General features: G+C 43.6%; 1 protein-coding gene across 6 annotated transcripts in view; it reads left to right on the top strand.

Annotated features, from left to right (window-relative positions):
• The window catches only part of LOC140741173 (RNA-binding motif, single-stranded-interacting protein 2-like), a 221574-nt gene that overhangs the window by 18812 nt on the left and 176173 nt on the right, over positions 1-26589 (top strand). The gene's annotated exons all lie outside the window — the stretch shown is intronic.

The raw sequence follows: 26589 nt of genomic DNA, 5'->3' as shown, positions 1-26589 counted from the left end.
TATTACCAACATTAAGGCAGTGGTGGAAAGTGCAATGATGTGCCTATGACAGTTAAGTAGTCTACTGGAACCCACCAGCTGAGTCCTCATCATCATTATGTGCCATGTCATATGACTTAAGCGATCATTGTCATTTTTGGCAAATTTTCCTACAGAAGTGGTTTGCCATTGCCTTCTGGGCAGTGCCTTTACTAGACGGGTGACCCCAGTCGTAATCAGTACTCTTCAAAGACTCCCTGGCGTCAGTGGCCGCATAAACAAGATTTGTGATATGCTCTAGTTGTTCAGTATCACTGTCCACAACCTGCTCCCATGGCTTCATGTTACTCTGATTGTGGGTGGGTGGGGGGGGCTAAGCAGGCGCTACACCTTGCCCAAGGATGAGCTGAAGGCTAGCAGGGGAGTGGAGCACCTTACACCTCTTGTGGTAGAGACGTATCTCCACCCCGTTGCTAGAGTAGTCATGTTTTAAAATGGCTATGTCAAGTCCCCATCACACCATTCTAGCAGGGAAAGAGGAGAGACTGTTGAGGTAATCAACCTTGCTGAGGAGAAAAGAATGCAGAATACAGGCTGAGAAGGGGAAACCTGAGGCCACAGATGCTGGAATCTGGAGCAACACAAATGATGCTGGCGGAACTCAGCAGGACAAGCAGTATCTGTGGCAGGGAAATGAACTGTTGGTGATTTGGGTCGAGACCCTTCATCTGGACTGGAAGATAAACAGGATCTCGCCAGTATAGAGGTGAGGGGAAGGGGGTGGTACAAGCTCTGGCAGGTGATAGGTGGATTCAGATGATTGGCAGTTGAGGGCGGGACCATTTGTCACTTCCAGCTTCTGACATCATCTTGACTCTCATCTGCCTATCACCTGCCAGCTCTTGCTCCACCCCCTCCCATTACCTCTTTTGACTGGTTATCTTCTTTCTTTCAGTGGTGGAGGTGAGCTGTCTTCCTGAGGTACTGTAGGCCTTCTGGTGAAAGTACTCCCACAGTGCTGTTAACGAGGGAGTTCCAGGATCCAGACCTAGTGATGGTAAAGAATAGGTGATATATTTCCAAGTCAGTAATGGTGTGTGACTTGGTGGGGAACCCATATATAATGATATTTTTCCCTTGGTCTTTCTTGGGGGTAGAGATCACATGTTCGAGCGGTGCGGTTACATTAGCCTGTCTGAGTTACTGAAGTGTGTTTTGTAGACGGTGTGCACCACAGCCACTGTACTTAAGTGATGGATTAGTTGCCCATCGGGCGGGCTGCTTTGTCCTGAATTACGTTGGGCTTTTCGAGGGTGGTTGAAGAAGCTGCATCATCCAGACAAGTCACACACCAGAGTTGTAGATAGTGGAGAGGCTTGCGGAATCAACAGACCCAGCCTCTCTGCCACCTGCTCTTGCAATATTTACATGACTTATGCTGTCTGTCAGGTCTACGTGGATTTCTCTCACCAACAGCAGCCCTATGGATGTTGATTATGAGGGATCGGAAGGCTGTTGTCGCATCTAAATCGTGGACTCTGTGTGTAGATAAGACAGAGTTGGCAACAGCGGGTTCTCTTTCCTGAAGGACTGTGGGAGCCTGGTTTTCAACTGTCTGAGAGCTTTTCTGTCCTATAAATGAGCATTTCCTAAAAAAAAAGAATTACACAATATTTATACCTGATGTAGGCCATGCTGGTTTATGACCCTCCCTATTTCATCTCCTCGCCATGTCTTTTCCCCCTCATAAAGTCCCCTACTTCTCTTTAAATATATGCATCATCCTCCTTAAATAGTACATAGACAGCACAGGAACAGGTCCTTTAGCTCTCTGTAAAGTAACACAATAATGAAACTAATGAAACCTAATTAAATTAATCCCTTCAGCCTGCACATGGACCATCTTCTTCCATTCTCTGCACATTCATATGCCCATTGAAGAGTCTCTTATGTGTAACTATCGTGTATGTCTCCTCCACCACCCCAGGCGTTGCATTCCAGGGACTCAGCGTTGTCTGTGTTATAAAAAAACTTGCCCCACACAATTCTTTTGAACATTTTTTCTCTCACCTTCAATGCATGCCTTCTGGTAAGAGACGTTTCTACCTTGAGAAAAAGATATTAGCTGTCTGCAATCTCTGCCTCTCATAATGTTACAAACTTCTATCAGGTCTCCCCTCAGCCTCTGCCCATCCAGAGGAAACAACAAACAACACACACAAAATGCTGGTGGAACACAGCAGGCCAGGTAGCATCTATAGGGAGAAGCACTGTCGACGTTTCGGGCCGAGACCCTTCGTCAGGACTAACCGAAAGGAAAGACAGTAAGAGATTTGAAAGTAGTGGGGGGGGAGGGGGAAATGCAAAATGATAGGAGGAGACAGGAGGGGGTGGGATGAAGCTAAGAGCTGGAAAGGTGATTGGCGAAAGTGATACAGAGCTGAAGAAGGGAAAGGATCATGGGACGGGAGGCCTCGGGAGAAAGAAAGTGGGGGGGGGAAGCACCAGAGGGAGATGGAGAACAGGCAAACAACTAAATATGTCAGGGATGGGGTAAGAAGGGGAGGAGGGGCATTAACGGAAGTTAGAGAAGTCAATGTTCATGCCATCAGGTTGGAGGCTACTCAGCCGGTATATAAGGTGTTGTTCCTCCAACCTGAGTGGATTTATTTTGACAGTAGAGGAGGCCATGGATAGACATATCAGAATGGATATCCTTGTAAGTGGAACAAGTGCTACACCTGCCCTTACACTTTCTCCCTCACCACCATTCAGGGCCCCAGACAGTCCTACCAGGTGAGGCAACACTTCACCTGTGAGTCGGCTGGTGTGGTATACTGCTCCCGGTGCGGCCTTTTATATATTGGTGAGACCCGACGCAGAGTGGGAGACCGTTTCGCTGAACACCTATGCTCTGTCTGCCAGAGAAAGCAGGATCTCCCAGTGGCCACACATTTTAATTCCACGTCCCATTCCCATTCTGATATGTCTATCCATGGCCTCCTCTACTGTCAAAAGCTCTTAGCTTCATCCCAACCCCTCCGGTCTTCTATCATTTTGCATTTCCCCCTCCCCCCACTACTTTCAAATCTCTTACTATCTTTCCTTTCAGTTAGTCCTGACGAAGGGTCTCGGCCCGAAACGTTGACAGTGCTTCTCCTTATAGATGCTGCCTGGCCTGCTATGTTCCACCAGCATTTTGTGTATGTTATTTGAATTCCCAGCATCTGCAGATTTACTTGTGTTTGCAGAGGAAACAACCCAAGGTTTTCCAACCTCTCTTTATAGCTCATGCCCTCTAATACAGGAAGCGTCCTGCTAAACCTCCTCTGCATCTTAGGGCATATAACAAGTAGTTCCTTCAAGTGTTGAGCTTAAAAGGGGTGAGGATGGTACTCAGCAATATCTCGAGATGGATTAATAGAACACATGGCCATTGGACCCAACACATTCATATTGTGTCCAGTCCAGCTTTACACATACCCACTTGCTATGGGATTGGGTTCCATATTCTCACTACCTGTTGCGTCATATCAAATCAGTGAAGTTAGTGCTAGCAGCCCATGAGAGGTGCCGTGCTTTAAGTGCTCTGGAAATGAATGCTAACATTGCATTTTCCTTCCTTATCTCTGACTCAGCCTGCAAGTTTTCCTTTAGGGAATCCTGCATGAGGACTCCCAAGTCCCTTAATACCTCCAGTTTCTGAAGGTAATACCTCCTGTTTAGAAAATAGTTTATGCCTTTATTCCTTCTAGGGAGGAATGAGCATACACTCCCTACACTGTATGCCATCTGTAATGGCGTTGCCCATTCAGACTGGAGAGCAAAGGAAGCTGTAGGGTGTTGTTTTTGAGTGCTGAGATCCATAGGGTTTTGCACTCTACCTGATGAAGAGATATAGGCATCAGGTGGGAGAGTGGACTCGATGCACATGATCAACTATTCAATCTCACAGCACTTGGAGCAAAGCAGTATATAAGGTAAAATTGGTTTATTATTGTCATATGTCCCGAGACACAGCAAAAGGCTTTGGTTTACATGTCATCTAGACTGATCATTCCATAAATTAGTACAAAAGGAAAACAGAATTCAGAATATAGCCTCAAGAGTTTCTGCAGATGCTAGAAATTCCATAAACACTGCCTGACCTGCTGAGTCCCTCCAGCATTTTGTATGTGTTGCAGAATATACTGTTCCAGTTAGGGAAAAAGTGCAGTGCAGGTGGACAAATAAAATGTAAGGGCTACAACAAGGTGATTGGGAGATCAGGAATTCATCATGAGCATTCAAGTCTGATAACAATGGGATGGAAGGTGTCCTTAAACCTGGTACGTACTCTCAAGCCTTGTATCTTCTGCCTGATGGGAGGGAAGTAGAGAGAACGTCCAGAGTGGGAGGGGTCCTTGATTTTGCTGGCTGCTTTCCCGAGGCAGCGAGATGTGTCGACGGGTCAATTCTGATTCACTTTGATTTATTTATCACAAGTATATTGAAACACAGAGTGAAATGCATCCTTTGCGTGAACACCCAACACCACCTAATGATTGTGCTGGGGGCAGCCCGGAAGTGTCACCACACATCTCAGTGCCCACAATGTTACGTTGAGCAATGGAGGGAAGGCTAGGTTCATAATTGGCAAAGTTGTGTCCACAACTTTCTGCAGTTCCTTGCGGTGTTTGGCAGAGCAGTCGCTATATGAAGAAGTGCATCTGAATAAGATGCTTTATGTAGCATGTCTATAAAAACTGGTGAGGGTCAAAGGGGACATGCCAAATTTCCTTAGCCTCCTGAGGCAGCAGGGATGCTGGTGTGTTTTCTTGGGCATAGGAGTTAATGTGGTAAAGAAACTGGAAGTAAGTCATTTGAGTAAATCTATGCCTTACCTTTGCAACCACACCATTCCCAACTCTCTGCTGTGGCTGGGACCTACGTTAGCACAAACACCTGCTAAAGCACATAAATGCATGTTGTCCTGTTAATTATAGACAATTTAAATTATTTGAAGGGCTTGAAATGGAGCTCGTAATTGTGACATAACCTCGAAATACAATTCTGAGAAAGGTTGACTGACTCATACTGCAAATTAAATTAACGGTTTGCCCAGGCAGTAATGTCGTCAGTATGTTTGAATGGTGTTTTGTTCGCTAGTTTATTCAGCGGCCGTTGCAAATATTGTGCTCAATCGTGCCAGGTCCATGCTTGCTACCAAGACTGCCTGACCCCATTCCAATCAAATCAGTGTCTAACTGCTGAGTGATAAAATACCACAAAGAAGAGTTCAAAGATGAAACCACAGAGTCCGAGAGGTTTAATGTTTCCTGTATCCCTTGATCCCTTTCTGTCTGCTCAGTATGATTCGGTGAAAGGGATGCTAATATTTTGGGAGCGGCGTGCAGCCAATTTAAACACAAGCACAGCTGGATTCCAGGTGCAATATTTTCTGCATGCACTTTGTATTATTTCACTTGTAAAAATATTTTTCAGCTTAGGACCAGGCCAGCATTGACCCTCTGGTATGGGAACAGATAGATTAGTGCCCTGTAGAAAGGGCTGGCTTTCAGCTGTGACGTTACGTTGAGGCTCCATCTGTAAAAGATCGGAGGCTGCCTCTTTAAAGAATACACTAGTTCTCCCTAGTGTTAGCATCCTTCGAACAGAATTGATAGATCAGATTATCTAGTTACTATGACATTGCAGTTTTTGGGATCTTGCTGTTTGCAAAATGATTATCATTGTTTTCCTCACATAACATTGACTAAACTTCGAAAGTAGATTATTGATTGTAATTGCTTGGAAAGGTGCCATCAAGTCTCTATTGTTAATCATGCTGACATTGGTCAGATTTAATTCCTTATTCAGAACCATTGTATAAAGTGCCCTTACTCACTTCAGTTTTGTTTACTAATACCTGATCCTTCTCACTTTGATATTTCACCCTGAAGGAAGAGCTTAAGATGGCAAAGTGGTACTGCCTATAAATTGCTGCCTCTCAGCTCCATTGACGCGGATTCGATCCTGACCTCTAGCGCTGTCTGTGTGGAGTTTGCACATTCTCTCTATGATCATACAGTCCCCCCACCCCCCCGGCGTGCTCCACTTTCCTCCCACATCCTAACTATGTGTGGGTTGACTGCTGTATGCTGCCCCAAGTGTGTGGGTGGGTTGTAAAATCTGGGGGGAGTCAACGTGGGTAGAATACAATGGAATCAGTGAAAATGGGTGGTTATTTCTTGGTTGAGATTGCTTCATCCTGATTTACCTTTGGTTTTGTTTCATTGAAGGCAACAGTTCAGAATCAAGAAATATAGAGCAGGATGGAATGTGCTAAAGACTTATCTTTGCTTTATAGAAAATAAAACAGTTCAGGCCATTTGGCCCATGATGTTGTGCCAACCTGTTTACCTACCACAAGATCGATTTCACCTTTCCTTACCAGGTAGCCGTACATTTTCCTTTCATCTATGTGCCTATCTAAGAGTCTTTTAAATGTCCCTAATGTGTCTGCTGCTTCCACCACCCCTGGCAACACGTTTCACGAACCACCACTCTGTTTAAAAATAAAACCTAGCTCTGACATTCCCTCCATACTTTCTTCCAAACACTTTAAAGTTATGGTCCCTCATATTAGGTAATTTCTGCCCTGGGAGAAGTCTCGGGCTATCTACTTGATCTATGCCTCTTATCATCTTGTACACCTCAATCAAGTCACCTCTCATCCTCCTCCACTCCAAAACAAAAAACCCTAGCTTGCTCGATCTTTCATCATAAGACATGCACTCTCATCCAGGCAGAAGTGAACACAATACTCCAAGTGTGTTTAGGCTCTACGCATTCTAGCCCGAAAATAGCATCAAACAGACACAGAGTAACCCTCCAATTGCACAGTTCTACCCTGTGTTCAACAGGGCATGAGTTAACTGAACCAGCTTCCCACTTGTTGCTCCCTGCAGCTCCTCACCCACTTCAGCCCGGAGTGCCAAGCCAGTGTCAGTTTGTGCTGTGTTACTGTCACTTTTCTTTTGCAATGATCGCGAGGAAAGTGTGAGACTGGACAAGTTAATTGCTTGCAGCCAGCACAGCGAGAATGATAGGACCAGTCTCATTAACGTGGGTCCGGAGATAGAGGGAAACTAATTATTTTGGTAGTTGGGGGGGGGGGGGGGTCCAAAACAAGGGGGCAGGGCCTTAACGTTGTAGCTGGATTATTCATGATTGATGCTGGGAATTAATTTTTCATCTCCTCCCACCAGTCACTTCGTCAGGCTTTTTGCGATGTGTTTGGCTGAGTAGCATTGTTTTAGCAGCAAATTGGCTAATGAGACCAGAGAGCTAAATGCGTAGCTCAATGATTGGTGTGGGTTTGAATTTGTGGGACTTTAGCACCGGTATCGGAGAAGGAGGGAGCTGTTTGATGGGATGGGCTCCACCTGATCTATACTGGGACCAAGGCCCTGGTGAATCACAGAATTAGGGCTTTAATCTAAATGGTGGGGGGGGGGGGGGGTTCTACAGCTTGAAAAAATATGGATAAAGTTAAAAGGGAAGGAGAGTGCAGGAGAGGTTATTGAAACCTCCAGAATAAAGAATAAGACAAATTATATTTAAATGCATGCAGTATGTGAAAGAAAGTAGATAATCCTATAACAAGAGTTAGAAATTGGCAGGTATGGTGTGGACTTCTCTGAGTTGTGGCTGATAGAAGATCATAATTGAGAGCTTAACATACAAAGATACACATTGTATCGAAAGGACGGGCAGAGCAGGTGGGGTGTCTCTGGTAAAAAAAAGAAATCAAATCCATAGAAAGAGGTGACAGAGGATCAGAAGACTTAGAATCCTTGTGGGCAGAGTTAAGAAGATGCAACCGTAAAAAGCCCCTGATGGGAGTTATAAACACGCTTCTGAATAGTAGCTAGGCTGTCTTCTGTTTACAACGAGAGATAGAAAAGGCATATAAAAATTTGGGTAATGTTGCGATCATCATGGGGGATTTCAATATGCAGGTAGATTGGGAAAATCAGGTTGGTGCTGGATCCCAAGAGAGGGAATTAGTAGAATGTCTACAAATGTCTTTTTAGAGCAGCTTGTGGTTGAGGCAATTCTAGATCGGGGCTTGTGTAATGAGTGAGATTTGATTAGGGAGCTTAAATTTAGCTTAAAGCTAAAATTGAATATATCAGTATTACAGTTGAGTAAAGGTAACCACAGAGGCATTAGAGAAGAGCTGGCCAAAGTTGATTGGAAGGGAACTCTAGCAGAGATGAAGGTAGAGCAGCAATGGCTGGAGTATCTGGGAGTGATTTGTAAAAAAACAGGATTGGTTCATCCCAAAGAAGCATTCTAAAGAGGCTGACAAGGGAAGTCAAAGGCAGCATAAAAGGAAAATAGGACATATAACAAAATTAGTGGGAAGCTTCTAAAATCAACAGAAGTTAACTAAAAAAGCAAGAAGGGGAAAAAAGATGAAATATGATGGTAAGCTCCCCAATAATATAAGATACTAAAAGTTTTTTTCAGATATATTAAGAGTAAAAGAGAGAAGAGAATGAACATTAGACCGCTGGATAAATGGAGGATGAACTTAATAAGTATTTTGCATCAATCTTCACTGTGAAAGCTACCAGCAGTGTGCCTGAAGTTCAAGAGTGTCGGGTCAGAAGTGAGTATAGTTGCTATTACTAAGGAGAAGGTTCTTGGGAAACAAAGTTCTGAACCAGATGGACTACACCAGAGTTCTGAAAGAGGTAGCCGAAGTGATAGTGGAGGCTTTCAAGAATTACTAAATTTGGAATAGTTCTGGAGGACTGGAAAATCACAAATGTCGGTCCACTCATTAAGAAAGGAGGGAGGCAAAAAACAGGAAATTATAAGCCAGTTAGCCTGACTTCACTGGTTCATTATTAAGGATGAGGTACATGATAAAATAGGCTTAAGTCAGCATGGTTTCCTTAAGGGGAAATTTTGCCTGACAAACCCATTGCACTTCTTTAGAGAAATAACAAGCAAAATTGGCAAAAGAGAGTCAGCGGATATTGTTTACTTGGATTTTTAGAAGGCCTTTGACAAGGTGCCGAATGAGGCTGCGAAACAAGATATGGGCCCATGGTATTACAGGAAAGTAGGTAGCATGGATAAGGCAGTGGCTGACTGGCAGGAGGCAAAGAGAGGGAATAAAGGGAACCTTTCTGGTTGGTTGGTTGCCAGTGACTAGTAGCGTTCCACAGGGGCCTCTGTCGGGATCAGTTCTTTTTATGTTATATATCAATGATTTGGATGATGGAATTGATGGCTTTGTTGCAAAGTTTGCAGATGATATGAATACATGGAGGGGCAGGTAATCTTAAGGAAGCATAGAGGCTACAGAAGGACTTAGACAGATTAGGAAAATGGGCAAAGAAGTGGCAGATGGAATACAGTGTCGGGAACTGTATTTTCATGCACTTTGGCAGAATAAATAAAAGTATGGACTGTTTTCTAAACAGGGAGTGAATTCAGAAATCATTTGTGCTAAGGGATCTGAGAGTCCTAGTGCAGAATTCCCTAAAGGAATTCCCTTGCAGGTTGAATTGGTGATAAGGAAGGTAAATGCCATGTTAGTTTTCATTTTGAGAGTTCTCAACTATAAAAGTAAGGATATAATACTGAGGCTTTATAAGACCACATTTGGAGTATTATGAGCAGTTTTGGGCCTCTTACCTAAGAAGGGATTGGAAACTGTCCAGAGGAGGTTTATAAGAATGATCCCAGGAATGAGGAGCATTTGATGGCTTTGGGCAGTACTCACTGGAGTTTAGAAGTATGAGGGAGAATCTCATTGAAACCTACTGAATATTGAAAGGCCTGGATAGAGTGGCCATGCAGACAATGTTCCCAATAGTAGGAGAGTCTAGGACCAGAGGGCACAACCTCAGAATAGAAGGACGCTCCTTTAGAAGAGAGATGAGAAGGATTTTCATTAGCCAGAGGGTGGTGAATCTGGAATTTATTGCTACAGATGACTCTGGAGGCCAAGTCATCGAGTATATTTAAAGTGGAGGTTGATAAGTGCTTAATTAGTAAGGCCGTCAAATATTATGGGGAGAAGGCAGGAGAATGAGTTTGAAAATGAAAATAAATCAGCCATGATCGAATGGCAGAGCAGACTCAATGGGCCAAATGGCCTAATTCTGCTCCTTTGTTTTATGGTCTTATGGTCTAAGTGTCTTGGGTGCAGTTCCATGTCTAAGGTGTAAAGGGTCTGCTTGTATATCATTGGGAAGATATGCCACTGCAAACAATCAAACGTTCTCACAGATTTAGTTGTCACTTTTCCCCAAAATTTAAGATACATAAACTATTCAGGTGTGAGCATCGAGGTCCCAAGGGCATTTATTCAACTACCTCTCTGAGTCATGGAGTAGGTTAAAAGGTCAGCACAACATCATAGGCCAGGGGCCTGGACTGTGCTGTAGTGCTCTATGTTGTATAAACTCTTCTCAGACTTCTAGCCAGGTACAGGTACTGATTATAACCGATGTTACGATGACATACTCCTTCGTCTTCATCAGATGTAACCCGGAAACCTGAGTGCAAGCTTGAGAAGTGTTTATTCATCATATCTGCCGGGAAAGCACTAGGTGCTTTTTCTATCTTCTGTGTTATTAGGTTGCCACTGTATTTGGAGACGAGAGATGCTGGAATCTAGATCAACAAATAATCTGCTGGGGAACTCAGCAGGTCGAGCAGCTTCGGTGGGAGGAGAGGAATTGTTGACATTTCGGCTGCAGGGTGTCAACTTGAAACCCAGATGCTGCTCGGCCTGCTGAGTTCCTTCAACAGATTGTTTGTTACCACAACAGTGAGCGGCTCTGAATGAAGAACCATTCATTTGACTGCAGAGTTCTGTAGAACCAGCAAGCAGTAAGGTTTATGGAGAGTAGCTATCTCCTGAAGTGGAAAGACTACAGCATGCTGGCAATATAACAGAGTTAGTGATCCCACACAGGGCTGTCTTGAATTTAACAGGGAGTTATTGAAATCTCTCATTCTTGTGCTTTTGAGCCCATTAATACCAGGCAGAAAAATGGTTCGGCACAGCCAAGAAGGGCCAAAAGGCCTGTTTCAGTGCTGTAATGTTCTATGGTTCTAATGTTTTGAAGGAATGAATGTTGTCAATAATAAACAATTTGTTTTAAAACTGTTTTACAAGCCATCCATACAGATCACTTCATTACATCAAGGTAGCACAGAGGAAAAGCAGTAACAGAATGCAGAATAATTATAGAGAAAGTGCTTGAGAAGCAAACAATAAGGAGCAAGGACCATAATGAGGTAGAATGTGAGGTCAAGAGTCCATCTTATCGTACCAGGGGGTCAACAGTGAGGTAGAAGCTGTCCTTGACCCTGATACTCTGTGCTTTCAGGCTATAATATCTTCTGCCTGATGGGAGAGGGGAGAACAGAGAACGGTCAGGGTGGGTGGGGTGTTTGATCATGCAGGCCCCTGCTGTACGGATGTAGAGCAGAGCACCAGGCAGAATCCCTATGCTCTTCTTCAAAATTATAGCGATGGGATTGTTTACACCCACTGGAGAGAGCAGATGGTAGCTCCATTTCAAGTCTCACCTGAAAGACTGCACTGCTGACACTAAACACAAGAGACTCTGCAGATGCTGGGAATCTTGAGCAACACACACAAAATACTGGAGGAACTCAGCAAGTCAGTCAGAACCTTCGGAGGGGAATGAACAGTCAACGTTTTGGGCTGAGACCCTTTGTCAGGACTGAAAAGGAAGGGGGCAGAAGCCAGAACAACTTCTGGCCTCAACTCACTTTTTCCCCACTTTTTCCTCAGTAAGCCAGCCTGAACATTAGTGCTCTAACATTTGAGTTGGGAATTAATAGGCCTCCTTCATTAGGGACTCTCCGGAAATTAGAAAGGCTGTTGAGAATAAGTGCAACTAGCTACCACTTAATGTTATTTAGATTATAAGGGCTATAAACTTATCTTCAACATAAGCTAACTAAGCATGATGATTATATTAAAAAAAATATATATACAGTTGATTCCAGTTAATTGGGACACACTAGGACCAGTACATTTTGGCTCAATTAAGCGGCTGCCCCAATTAGCTGAAGCTGCATGGAAATAGGTAAAAAGATATGAAAACTGAGTCACAAATTATGTATTTAAATGAAATACAGAACAAATTAGAACACTACCAATACTAAAACAATACTGTAAAACTGCGTATTAGTTCTAATAGTCATCCACGGAGGAATTACAGTGTACGCTGTAAATGAACAAAATCAATACACAGACAATGGACTGCCTTCGTATAATGCTTTTGACGATTGCATCCCCCAAATCTTTACTTTCATTGTAATATTCAAAACTATTGTTGATACTTTCAAATTCTTCTTAGTTCCTAACTTGCTGAAGTAGCGTTTCATTCTCGCTCCCGGCCTTTTGTCGCATCTCCAGGCCTGAATTCCTGAGACCGCCGTGAGCAAAGCAGATCTGAATTGTCTTGCTGCTTACTTATTGCCAACTATCAGTGACAAAAATCACTGCTTTTTGAACACAAACACACACAACTTATGATATTTAAAAACCGCATTCGCTCTAAGCAATGTGCCGTGTCCTACTGCCATGGAAGTACATGCAACTGCCATGGACCCCAACCACCCAGGTTTGCAAAGCCCAAATCAAAGTCTGGCAGGCTGACACTTGCCACACTAAGGGCCATGTGAGATGAAAACCAGAAACAGAAATTTAAGAGGCTCACTTGGGTCATGTTGACTGTGAGGCAGAAATTTGTTTCCTTCAAAACAGCTTTATGAAAATGGGAAACTAAACTAGAGTGTTAGAGTAATACATCACAGAACAAGGCCCTTCAGCCTAACTCACTCATACTAAATAACATGCCCATCTAAGCTATTCCTATTTGGCCCATGTCCCTCTGAATGTTTCTTATCCGTGTACCTGTCCAAGTACTTTTTAAATGTTGTTATTGTACGTGCCTCAAGCATTTCCTCTGGCATCTCGTTCCATATACATTCCATCCTCTGTGTGAAGAAGTTGCCCATCAGGACCCTTTTCACCTCTCTTACCTTCAGCCATGATTCCCTAACTCTGAGAAAGACTGCATCCATTGACCCTGTCCATGCTTCTCATGATTTTGTACACCTGGATAAAGTCATCCCTCCGTCTGCTACCCGCCAATGAAAAAACATAGAACATAGAAATCTACAGCACATTACAGGCCCTTCAGCCCACAATGTTGTGCCAACCATGTAATCTACTCTAGAAACTGCCTAGAATTTCCCTACATCATAGCCCTCTATTTTTCTAAGCTCCATGTACCTATCTAAAAGTCTCTTAAAAGACTCTATTGTATCCGCCTCTACCACCGCTGCTGGCAGTGCATTCCACTCACCCACCACTCTGTGTGTGAAAAACTTACCTCTGATATCCCCTCGGCACCTACTTCCAAGCATCTTAAAACTATGCCCCCTCATGCTAGCCATTCCAGCCCTGGAGAAAAATGCCTCTGACTACCCACATGATCAATGCCTCTCATCATCTTATACACCTCTATCAGGTCACCTCTCATCCTCTGTCACTCCGAGGAGAAAAGGCCAAGGTCACTCAACCTATTCTCATAAGGCACACTCTCCCATCCAGCAATATCCTTGTAAATCTCCTCTGCATCCTTTCTATGGTTTCCACATTCTTCCTGTAGTGAGGTGACCAGAACTGAATAAAGTGCTCACCTTCTCAATTTCTCCCAGAACTCAGCTTAAGAAGTCCTGTCAACCTCCTCATAATTCTTTGCACTCTTTCCTATAATAGGCTAATCAAAACTATACAATACTCTGAGTGTGGTCCCAGCAATGTCTTTCACAACTCCCACATAATGTCCCAACTCCTGTACTGAGTTGCCCTGACTGATGAAGGCCAGTGTGCCAAACACCTTCTTCACCACCCTGTCTGCATGGCTGACTGGAGTGTTTTAAAACATAAAACATTCTGTTGGCTTGGTTGAACTGTGAACCTGTTTAAAATCTTCTGCCACAAAAGGTGTAAGAACCCTCAAGGTATAGTTTGCCACTTAGCAGCAGGGAGCCCTGTACTCTGGAGGGCGTGTTTATGACAAAACACCACAGGGAATGGGTAAACACTTATTGCAAAAGGAACCAAGTGAGAAAATTGACAGTCTTAGTAACTGTGTCCTTTGTAATAAGACCCACATTCTTGGGATGCCAGAGGGTTCTGAGGAGATTCCAATCATCCTTTTTGTTCAATTACTGTGGAAGATCTTTTCACGTCTTAAAGAACATGACCTTCCAACCCAGTGAGTGCACTGCAATCTGACCCCCCAATCAATGAGTTACACTCAAATGATTGAATGATCAACAGTTGTACATTTCTACACATTATTTTGAGGAAAGAGGGTTTTAAAGGGACACTAATCGTTGCAGCTAGTGGATTCCTCATTGGATTGACAAGGATCCCAAGAGATAGAGAGTGCGTCATGAGCAAAGCATCCTGAGTTTGCTTTTATTCTATGCAAACCTCTTCCTCTGAGCTCCTCTTAGAAGTGACCTCCTGGCATGGTGGTGCAGCAGGTAGAGCTACTGCCTCAGAGTCCCAGAGACGCGGGTTTGGTCCAGACCTCTGGTGCTGACCATGTGGAGTTTCGTGTTCTCCGTGACCTCACGGGTGCCCCGGTTTCCTCCCACATCCCAAAGACATGCGGGTTAGTGGGTTAATCGGTTGTAGTAAATTGTCCCTCGTGGGTGGGTGGGGGGTAGAATCTGAGGGCATTTGATTGGAATGTGAGAATAGGTTACAGCGAACATTAATTGGGGAGTGCATTTGCTCTGTGAGCTGGTATAGGCTCGATGGGCTGAATGATCTGCTTTTATGTCCTCAGAAATATGAAAATCCTCACAAGCCTGTTCCTCAATTCAAGTCAACTACAGCCAATCCATCTGGCTGACCTGATTTAATGGATATCACCCAAGCAAAGCTCCAACCTCATTTCTCAAATCTGCACCCTCACTCTGTCAGTCCACACTCATCCTCAGCAGAGTTTAGTGGGGTGGATTCCAGATATTCCCTGCTCTAAGCAAAGTAGTGCTTACTGATGTCATTCCAAACAACTTGCCATTGTGGGTTAGCACAGATAGTGGACATTGACTGTATTTTCCAGAGTTTAGCTCTTGAGTGGAAGGTGCTTACATTTTAGTAATTGGTTTATTATTGCCACATGGACTGAGATACAGCGATGTGTCATCTTGAGAGTACATTGAGGTGTGGTACAAAAGGGAAAACAGAATGCAGAATAGAGTGTTACAGTTACAGAGAAAGTGCAGTGCAAGTAGACAAAGTACAAGGGACACGATAAGGTGGATTGTGAGGTCAAAGAGTTCATCTTTCAGTGCACAAGATTTCTGTTCAATAGCCCTATAACAATGGGATAGAAGCCATCCTTCGGCCTGGTGGGACGTGTTCGCAATCTTTTGTATCTTCTGCTTGATGGGAGGGGGGAGAAGAGATTGACTGGGGTGGGCAGGGCCCTTGTTTATGTTGGCTGCTTTCCTGAGGCAGTGGAAGAGTCCATGGAGGGGAGGGTGGTTTGTGTCATGGACTAGGCTGCGTTCACAGCTCCCTGCATCAGGGACATTCCTTATTAATACCTTGGTAAGCATTAGGTAGTTTATTCCAGTCCTTCAGACAAATGCCCATGAGGCGCTAACTTTAGCCGTAGTTCCACTAAGCCTGACTAATTCAGAATTTAATCAGATGTGTTCACCAACAGACTGGCAGAGAGATTACTCACTTGTTAAAGACAGGAATGCATTTCTATCATGCCCTTCATTTGCATCGTCCTGTTCTGAAACACTTTCCAGCCCGTGATGTATATTTATAATTGAACACAGCACGCTCCCACAGACAGTAGCAGAAGAGTGACCATGTAATCTGCTTTTGTGATGCCAAAGGATAAATTACTAGCTGGGAGAATATGTAGGGAAACATTATATGTGTTGAAACGATTACTTATTTTGTCCAGCAGATTATTTTCACTGTAGCGCTTATCTGTCAGTTGAATAAATGAGGTTCCAGCCAATGCTAACCTAGGTCCACTCAAGCTCTCTTTGTCTGAGCCCAGCTAATTTGCTCCACCCCCTCCCCTAACCATTGGCCGTAGCCAATGTCACCTTGTTCAGTTACAGTGGCTGGAGTTCAGTGAGAATTTGTTGCTCTCGGGCCAACTCAGGCACAGCACAGAATTCGCGGGACTAGTCCTGTCAACTTGACCGTGGTTCACTGCCATGTTCTGGAGGGGACCGTGTGAGTTCACATAATAAGTCAGGAAGAACACCTCAGGAGGAACCATGGAGCCTGTTCTATCACCACAGCTTGGCACACGTACATTTTACCCATTTTGGTAACATTTTATTTGAACCCAGATTGGACTTGAACTCACTAACTCTGGCTTTAGGATACTTCACTAAGGTTCCAACTCACTGGAAATGAGTTCATTCTGCCAGGATTTGCTAATATCTTTTTGTTGATTAGCAAGTTTAGGAATTAATTTGAGATGGTACTTTTTTTTTACAGCACCTGATTCTTGGAGTTAGAGGTTGCAGGTTTGAGGGGTGCTGTCAGAGTAGTCTGGGTAAGTAACTGGAGTGTAGTTTGTGGAAGATCCACACTGCAGTCACCATGATCCTGCGGTGTGTAGGGTGTAACAGAGATTTAAGGCCAACAGAGACGAGAAGGAAAGCAAATGTGAGAAAGGCAGAATGATTGGTGGGCTGAACCCAGGAATCACTGCCATGGCACAGAGACAGCTGACTAACTGGAATTAGAGCCATCCTGCTGACAGGCCACATCAGCTTGTGTGGAGACCCCTCTTGACAGGCAAGTCATGCCTTTCTTCCCAATGCCAAGGGTAAGAAGACCCTGATGGGAGTTATTTACAGGCCTCTGAACAGTAGCCAGAATGTAGTCTACAAATTACAATGAGAGATAGAAAAAGCAAGTCAGAAAGGCAGTATTATATTAGTCATGGGGGATTTCAACATGTAGATGGATTGAGAAAATCAAGTTGATGCGGGATCATAAGAGAGAGAATTTGTAGAATGCCTCCGAGAGGCTTTTAGGAACAGCTTGTGGTTGAGTCCACTAACAGATCAGCAATTCTGGATTGGATGTTGGGCAATGAACTGGATATGATTTGGGAGCTTAAGATAAAAGAGCCCTTCAGAGGCAGTGATCATAATGTGATAGAAGTCACCCTGCAGATTGAGAAGGAGAAGCTGAAGTCAGATGTGTCAGTTTTCAGTGGAGTAAAAGGAATTACAGGGGCATGAGAGAGGAGCTGGTCAAAGTTGATTGGAAGGGGACACTGGCAGGGATGATGGCAGAACAGCAATGGCTGGGGTTTCTGGGAGCAATACGGAAGGCGCAGGACAGATAGATACATCCCAAAGAAGAGGAAGCATTCTGAAGGCAGGAAGACGCAACCATGGCTGACAAGCGAAGTCAGACCCAACATAAAAGCAAACGAGAGGGTATAAAATAGAGCAAAAATTAGTGAGAAGTTAGAGGATTGGGAACTTTTTAAAAACCAACAGAAGGAAACTAAAAAAAACATGAGAGGGAAAAGATTAAATATGAAGGTAAGCTAGGCAATAATATCAAAACTGATACCAAAAGTCTTTTCAGGTATATAGAGAGTAAAAGAGGCGAGTACATATTGGACTGCTGGAAATGACACTGGAGAGTTAGTAATGGGGGATGAACTGATTAAGTATTTTGTATTAGTCTTCACTGTGGAAGACACTAGCAGTACGCTGGAGTTCGAGAGTGTCGGGGCAGAGATGAGTGCAATTGCTATAACTGGGGAGATGGTGCTTAGGAAACTAAAAGGTCTGAAAATAGATAAGTCACCTGCAACAGATGGTGTACACCCTAGTTGAAGAGATTGTGGAGGCATTAGTAATGATCTTTCAAGAATCAGTAGGTTCTGGCATGGTTCAGGAGGACTGGAAAATTGGAAATTATAGGCCAGTTAGCCTGACCTCAGGGGTTTGGAAGATGTTGGAGTCAATTGTTAAGGATATAGTTTTGAGGTACTTGGAGACACATGATAAAATAGGTCAAAGTCAGCATGGTTTCATTCAGAGAAACTCTTGCCTAACAAATTTGTTGGAATTCTTTGAGAAAATAACAAGCAGGGTAGACAAAGGAGAATCAGTTGATGTTGTGTACTTCGATTTTCAGAAGACCTTTGACAAAGTGCCACACATGAGGATGTTTAACAAGATAAGGGCCCATGGTATTACAGGAAAGATTCTTGCATGGATAGAACATTGCCTGATTGACAGGAGGCGAAGAGTGAGAATAAAGGGAGTCTTTACGGATTGAATGCTAGTGTGGAGTGGTGTTTCACAGGGATCAGTGTTGGGACTGCTTCTTTTTACATTATATGTCAATGATTTATATGATAACATTGATGGCTTTGTGGCAAAGTTTGCGGACAATACGAAGATAGGTGGAGGGGCAGATAGTGTTGAGGAATCAGGGAGTCTGTAAAAGGATTTCAATTAGAATGGGCAAAGGGGGGGCAGAAGGAATACAGTGTTGGGAAGTGTATGGTCATACACTTTGGGTAGAAGGAATAAAAATGTAGACTATTTTCTAAATGGAGAGAAAATTCAAAAATACGAGCTGCAAAGTGATCTTGGAGTCCTTGCATAGGATTCCCTAAAGGTTAATTTGCAGATTGAGTAGGTGGTGAGGAAGGCAAATGCAATGTTAGCATTCATTTCAAGAGGACTAGAATATAAAAGCAAGGATGTAATGCTGAGGCTGTATAAATCACTGGTGATGCCTCACTTGGAGTATTGTGAGCAGTTTTGGGCCCCTTAAAGGATGTGCTGACATTGGAGAGGGTTCAGAGGAGGTTCACTAGAATGATTCTGGGAATGAAAGGCTTATCATAAGAGCTGCGATTGAAGGCTCTGGGCCTATATCCGCTGGAATTTAAAAAATGAGGGTTTCATTGAAACCTATTGAATGTCAAAAGGCCTAGATAGAGTGGATGTGAAGAGGATGTTTCCTATAGTGGGGGAGTCTAGGACCAGAGAGCACAGCCTCAAAATAGAGGGACATCATTTAGAACAGAGATGAGCAGGAATTTCTTTAGCCAGAGGGTGGTGAGTCTGAGAAATTCATTGCGACAGGTGGTTGTGGAGTCCAAGTCACTGGGTACGTTTAAGGCGCAGGTTGATAGGTTCTTGATTAGTCAGGGCGGGAAAGATTATGGGCAAAAGGCAGGAGAATGGGGTGAGAAGGAAATGGATCAGCCATGATGAAATGGCAGAGCAGATGTGATGGCCTAATTCTGCTCATTTGTGTTCTGGTCTTATGACCCACTGAGTCTGTGCCAACCATTAACCATTTACACATATCCCATTTTATTCTCCCCACATTCCCATCAGCTTCCCCTGGACTCTACCCCTCTCCTACACATTAGGAACAACTAACCCTCCAACCTGCATGTCTTTGGGACAAGGTAGAAAACTGGAGCAGATGGCAGAAACCCACCCAATCACAGGGGCATCCTGCAAACTCCACACAGTCCTAGGTCCCCGGAACTGGGTGGCAGTAGTTCCATAAGGACACCAAAGGCTTCATTCTCAGTGCTTGTGCCCTTTTTACCATTGGCACTCAGAGCAAGCACTTGTTTTAGCTCTCAATACCCTCATCTTCAAATCCCCCTTCACAACTCTGCCTCTAGAGGGGCTGGAGTGGGTTGTGTACGGAAATTAGGAGCAATTAGTGGGGTGACATTGGAGGTGAGGTTGGGGTCATCCTATTTACACTAGGGGATGACTGAGTAACATGAAAACCTTGTCTTGTTCATTGATTGCATCATTAGCTTGCTCGGACTGATAGTGAATCCTTTAGGCAGCTTAATGCTGTGTGATTGTATTAATTGGCAGTGTCTGTCTTCATCTCATTTTCTTCAGCTACCACATCAAAGAACATTAAGCAAAGCCAGGTAGTTATCTCAGATACTACTCCAAATGCTAAACAAAGGACTTCCTGACCCAGAATTGTAACTGCTGCTGTGCTGGTATGCACAGGAGGCATTTTGGACCCAGCAAAATTCCATGAGCCGGTGGATCTGCTTTCTGATTGAGGTAAAGCAACCCCACATTCTTCCTTCCAGCATTGTGGGGTCTTTGGTCAGACTTACATAACGTTACAACATTCCCTCCACACAGGAGTGCGGCAGCCGGCATTGGTTATCCTCACCCAAAGACCATTCATAATATAAAGGAAGGAGTGTCTCAGTGCTTCAACACGAGTGAATGGGATCCAGAACTCACCTCTGGTCCAGGGTCCATTTCCAGCAGGCCCATCTAATCAGGAGGTCACCACTACTCCCAAGTTCCAAAAATTTCCATCTGGATCTTATCAAAGTTCGAAGTAAAATTTATTTTCAGAGTACATAAATGTCACCACGTACATCCTTGAGATTCCTTTTCCTATGGGCATACTCAGCAAATCCATAGAATAGTAACTATAACAGGATCAATGAAAGATCAACCAGGGTGCAGAAGACAACAAACTGTGCAAATGCAAACATAAATAAATAATCAAAACATGAAATAACAAGATAAAGAGTCCTTAAAGTGAGATAATTCGTTGGGGGAACATCTCAATAGATCAGTGTAGTTATCCTCTTTTGTTCAAGTGCCTGATGGTTGAGGGGTAGTAACTGTTCTTGAACCTGGTGGTGTGAGTCCTGAGGCTCTTGTACCTCCTACCTGATGACAGTAGTGAGAAAAGAGCACGGTCTGGGTGGTGAGGATCTTTGATGAGGGATGCTGCTTTCCTATGATAGCATTTCATGTAGATGTGCTCAATGGTTGGAGAGCTATGCCCATGATGTACTGGGCCGAATCCACTATTTTGTAGGATTTTCCGTTCAACGCATTGGTGCTCCCATAGCAGGCCGTGATGCAGCCAGTCAATATACACTCCACTACACAACCATGGAAGTTTGTCAACGTTTTTGATGACATGCCGAATCCTAGAGGCGCTGTTGTGCTTTCTTTGCAACTGCACACATGCTGGGTCCAGGATAGGCCTTTTAAAATAGTAACACCCACGAATTTACTGGCCCTCTCCATTTCTGATCCTCCAATGAGGACTGGCACATGGATCTCCGGTTTCCCTCTCCTGAAGTCTACAATCAGTTCCTTGGTCTTGCTAACATTGAGTCTTGTTATTTTATCACTCAGCCAAATTTTCCATCTCCCTCCTGTATGCAGAATCGTCACCCCCTTTGATGCGGCCCATCATGGAGACATCATTTGTATCTTCAAAGAAGGACCGCTCTGTGCTGAACACTGGATTTAATTTAATTTGGCATCTTCTGCCTGTACATGATCCATATCCCGTCATATTCATGTGTCTGTCTAACAGGCCTTTAAACACCACTACTGTATCTGGTTCCACCAGCACTCCTGACAGTCTGTTCCAGGCACCAATCACTCTGTTTAAACAAAAATGACTGACGCATCTCCTTTAAACTGTTTCTCTCACTTTAAATGCATGTCCTCTAGTATTAGACATTTCTACCCTGTGGATAAGATTTTGACTATTTACCTTATCAATGCCTGTCATAATTTTATAAATTCCTAACAGGTCCCCCATCCCCAATTTCCAAACGGCAGGAAAGGGAGGTAAAAATGCCATCTTTTAAATAAATAAAAGAAAATAGCCCTTCTTTGGCAGGGGTTCTCAACATAGGAAATGATCCTTCCTAGTGAACTCCAGATCTCCTTTATGGCCACAGGACCTGGTAGTTTGGTGATCTTGTTGGTCTGCCTGTGGGAAATTTAATCCTCCCTGTTTGGTTTGAGCTACATAAGCTCTAGTAACAGCCTAGTGTAAATCTGGGAACCTCTTAACCCTTTTTGTCAAAGTATATATAACTTACTGGTGAACCTTTCAGACAGATCAAAACACTGGAAACACTCAACAAGTCAGGCAGCATCTATGGAGAGAGAAACAGTGTTAATGTCCCTTCATCACTTGAAACTAGCTCTGTTTATTTCTTTTCCTCCACAGATACTGGCTGACTTGTAGCATTTTCTGTGGAGTTATTAACAGATTTTCAGTATCCACAGTAAATGTAGCAGTCAGAATCAGGTATCCTATCACTGACTTGTATGACATGAAATTAGTTGTTTTGCAGTGTTATAACAATTACCATAAATTACAACATAGTGTAAAAAAGGAAATAGTGAGGTAATGTTCATGGAGCATTCATAAATCTGATGGCAGAGGGGAAAAGTTATTTCTGAATTGTTGAGTGTCTTCAGAAAAGGCCAAGGCTTATGAGAAAATTATGTGCAGGGAAAAGTAAATGGGTGAGAGTAAAGTGGTCAGCATAGGATCTCTGGGCCAGATTGCCTGTTTCCATGCTCTATAACCCTATGATAGGTTTGAGGTAACTAGAATACAAAAGCAGGGATGTAATGTTGAGACTTTATAAAGCACTGGTGAGGCCTCACTTGGAGTATTGTGAGCAGGTTTGGGCCCCTTATCTAACAAAGATTGTGCTTACGTTGGAGAGAGTTCAAAGGAGGTTCACAATAATGATTCCAGGACTGAAAAGCTTATATGAGGAGCGTTTGATGGCTCTGGGCCCATACTCACTGAAGTTTAAAAGAATGAGGGGTGATCTCATTGAAATCTACTGAATATTGGCTTAGATAGAGTGTATGTGGTGAGGATGTTTCCAGTAGTGGGAGAGTCTAGGATCAGATGGCACAACCTCAGAATAGAAGGGTGTCCCTTTAGTGAAAGGGTGGAATTCAGAAGAATGAGGGGGGAATCTCATTGAAGCTTATCAAATGTTGAAAGGCCTCGAAAGAGTGGATGTGGAGAGGGTGTTTCCTATGTGGGTGAGTCTGACCAGAGGACACAGCCTCAGAAGTGAGAGGAGTCCTTTTAGAACAGAGATGAGGAGGAATTTCTTTAGCCAGAGAGTAGTATATCTGTGGAATTTGTTGCCACAGATGGCTGTGGAGCCCACGTCAGTGGATATATTTAAGACAGAGTTTGATAGATTTTTGATTGGTCAGGGCGTGAAGAGATACGGGGAGAAGGCAGGAATTTGGGACTGGTAAGGAAAATGGATCAGCCATGATGAAATGGGGGAGCAGACTCAATGGGCTAAATGGCCTAATTCTGCTCCTATGTCTTATGGTCTTATTAGTTGGAGAGAACTTCTGAAAATTTTGGCTTTTCAGTGAGTTTATTTTGTGATCAGACAGTCATTTGGATGAGTGAAATAAAACTTTACAGTAGCATTTTGTTTCAGGGTTTTAATGCAGAATAATTTTCAGAGGTATCAGCAACACACAAATGCTTTTTACTTCATTTTTGTTTGCCTGCAAGTACCTCCACTGCATATAAATACCAGACACACTTTGACAGTAAGAAATAGAGTAATTTGCTTTTCATTGGAAATGTTAAAGTTCCAGAAGGATGAAGGATTATCAGAATTAATTTTCCAGATGATAATAAAGATTGTATGGAATAGACCTCCATGAAAGGAAGATAATCCTATTTCAATTGAAGAGCCAGAGAGTATTCAGTAGAGAATAAAGTCAGACAGGGGCAGCTAAATAAAATTTGGACAGGAGATAAAAAGAGAAAATGGCAAGAAGATTTTTTTAAAATGTCAAAGCAAAATGCCTCATAATGAGTACACTTTGCAAAACTAGGGTTGCAGGAATTAGACCCAGTGACATTGAAGGAACAGTGATGTAGTTCCAAGTCAGGATGACATGCAGTTAGGAGGGGAACCTGCAGGGGGTGCACCAAGTTGGTATGGTCTTTTATTGATTCTGTTATGGTTATTATTCTATGGATTTATTGAGTATGCCCGCAAGGCAATCAATCTCAGGGTTGTACATGGTGGCAGATATGTACGTTGATAATAAATTTACCTTGAACTTTGAATTTTGAGCTTTGCTGCACCCATGAGCCTGCTGCCCTTGTCCTTCTTGGCTGTAGAGGTCACGAGTTTCAGGAGGTTCTGTTGGAGTCGCCTGGATGAGCAACTGCAATGTATTGTGCTGGCGGTGCATGCTGTAACCGCTGGAGGAGGGAGAGAGTAGATGGGGTGCATATCAAGCGGGCTGCTTTGTTGTAGTTAGTGTCAAGCATCTTGAGTGTTGTTGGAGCTGCACTCATCCAGGGAAGTGGAGTGTGTCCCATCACACTCCTGACCTGAGCGCCTTGTAGGTGGTGGATAGGCTTTGGAGAGTTAGGAGGTGGATCTCACACCACAGGATTCCCAGAATCTGAGCTGCTCTTCATAAACACAAGAGATTCTGCAGATATGAGGAAATCTGCAGATGCTGGAAATTCAAGCAACACACACAAAATGCTGCTGGAATGTAGCGGGTCAGGCAGCATCTATAGGGAGAAGTACAGTTGACGTTTCAGGCTGAGACCCTTAGTCAGGACTGTGCAGATGCTGGAAATCCACAGTAACACACAAAATGCTGGAGGAACCCAGTAGAGCAGGCAGCAACTATGGAAAGGAATAAATAGTTGACATTTCAGGCCAAGACCCTTCATCAGGACTGGAAAGGAAGGGGGATGAAGTTGGGGGAGGGGAAGCAATGCAAGCTGGAAGGTGATTAGTGAGACCAGGTGAGGGGGAATGTGGGTGGGTGGGGGAGGGGGGATGGAGTGAGAAGCTGGGGTGGGAGGGTAAAGGGCTGAAGAAGAAGGAATCTGATAGGAGAGGACAGTGGATCATATGTATGTGTGTTATTCCTGACTTGCTTTTGTAGCCACAGTGATTGGTCCAGCTAAGCAACCCAACAAACATGATCTCTAAGACAGGCAGATTTTTCAGTAGGGAGACTTAACACTGGCTGATAAACCTACATTGGAGCCACAGATTATGTTGGATCCACTCCTCTCTCTCTGTCAGCTGTACCACCCTCGCCTACAGCCCTGCTAGCTCAAGGAATTAACCTTTCATTTCACTGTGTGGCAAAGATGCGTTGTCATGGTGGAACTGAGGACACTGTCAGTGGGTCTGATTGTGATGAGTGAACTCAATAGCCTGTGGGGTAAAATGTTAACATTTGCATTTTCTAAGCTGTAAAAGAACAGCATTGAGAGCTAAATGTTAACACTAGGGGATATTAAAATTGATGAAAATACAATGAAACTTAAATAGAGAATCTTAGTTCTATGGAAGTAATTTTAGGGTGTTAATAGCTTCATTGAAAGGTTACAATGTTCTGAGATGGAAGGTGAATTAAGGTAGCTTTGTGACTCATTTGTACCTTGATATTAGGGGGCAATTTTGAATAAACTGTATCAGCTACAGTGCCTTAGGTCAAGACTAGTTAAAACAGAAAATACCGGAAACCCTCAGCAGTCACAAGTGCCACCACAAGAAAGTAGCATCCATTATCAAAGACCCTCACCGTCCAGGCCATGTTCTCTTCTCGCTGCTATCATCAGGAAGGATGTACAGGAGCCTTAGATCCCACACCACCAGGTTCAGGAGCAGTTATTAAGGCTGATTTATACTTGTGTGTACGGGCTACGCTGTAACCCGGATTTTCACTTCTGCGTCACTCTACGCCGTAGCGAGCATGTGTTGGTGTGCGCCAAAACACTAGTTGGCGGTGGGGTTTCTATGCCACTGTGTTTAGTTTCTTCGTGAGAGACATGGACGAGGAAACGCATTTCAAACATTTTGGCATGTCGGCAGATAGATTTGACGATTTGGTTCATCTATTTCGCATCGGTGTACACACAGCCTACAAACATGGCGGAGAAGAAGCAACTAGAAATGCATAGGAGGAAATGCGATGCTACCAAGCGGACCAATCACAGTTGTTGCGGTCTGCATTGCCGCGATGCGTGAGTAACTTTTCTGGAGAGGTGCACATCACCCTTCAGCGTAGGGTACAGCGTAGGTACGGCGTAGGGTATGCGATACCTACGGCGTTGATACAATGCACAAGTATAAATCAGCCTTTACCCTACAACCATCAGGCTGCTGAACCAGAGTGGGTAAGTTCACTCACCTCAACTCTGAACTGATTCCATGACCTAGAGACTTACTTTTAAAGACTCTTTACAACTCGTGTGCTCAATATTATTTTTGTTTGCAGTTTGTCTTCTTTTGCACATTGGTTGTCAGTCTTTGATTATGTGAAGTTTTTTTTGTAAACTCTATTGTATTTTTTTTCCCCTTCTAAATGTCTGCAGGAAAATGAATCTCAAGGTGGTATATGGTAGCATACTGGTACTTTTGATGATAAATTTTACTTTGAACTTTGAGTTCAGGCAGCCGCTGTGGAGAAAGAAGAAACAACAAGTCCTTTCGTTAGAATAGAGCAAGAGCAGGAACCTGGCTGAATATGTCGGCCTGGGTTTATTTCCTGTCGCCGTCTGTAAGCAGTTTGTACGTTCTCCCCATGACTGTGTGGGTTTCCTCTGGGTGCTCCGGTTTCCTTCCACATTCCAAAGATGTATCGGTTGGTTGGTCAGTT

The sequence above is a fragment of the Hemitrygon akajei genome, chromosome 18 (genome assembly GCF_048418815.1).
Source record: "Hemitrygon akajei chromosome 18, sHemAka1.3, whole genome shotgun sequence".
In the NCBI taxonomy this organism is placed as follows: domain Eukaryota; kingdom Metazoa; phylum Chordata; class Chondrichthyes; order Myliobatiformes; family Dasyatidae; genus Hemitrygon; species Hemitrygon akajei.
The sequence above is the reverse complement of the archived record's forward strand: the minus strand, read 5'-3'. Positions and strand labels throughout refer to the sequence as shown.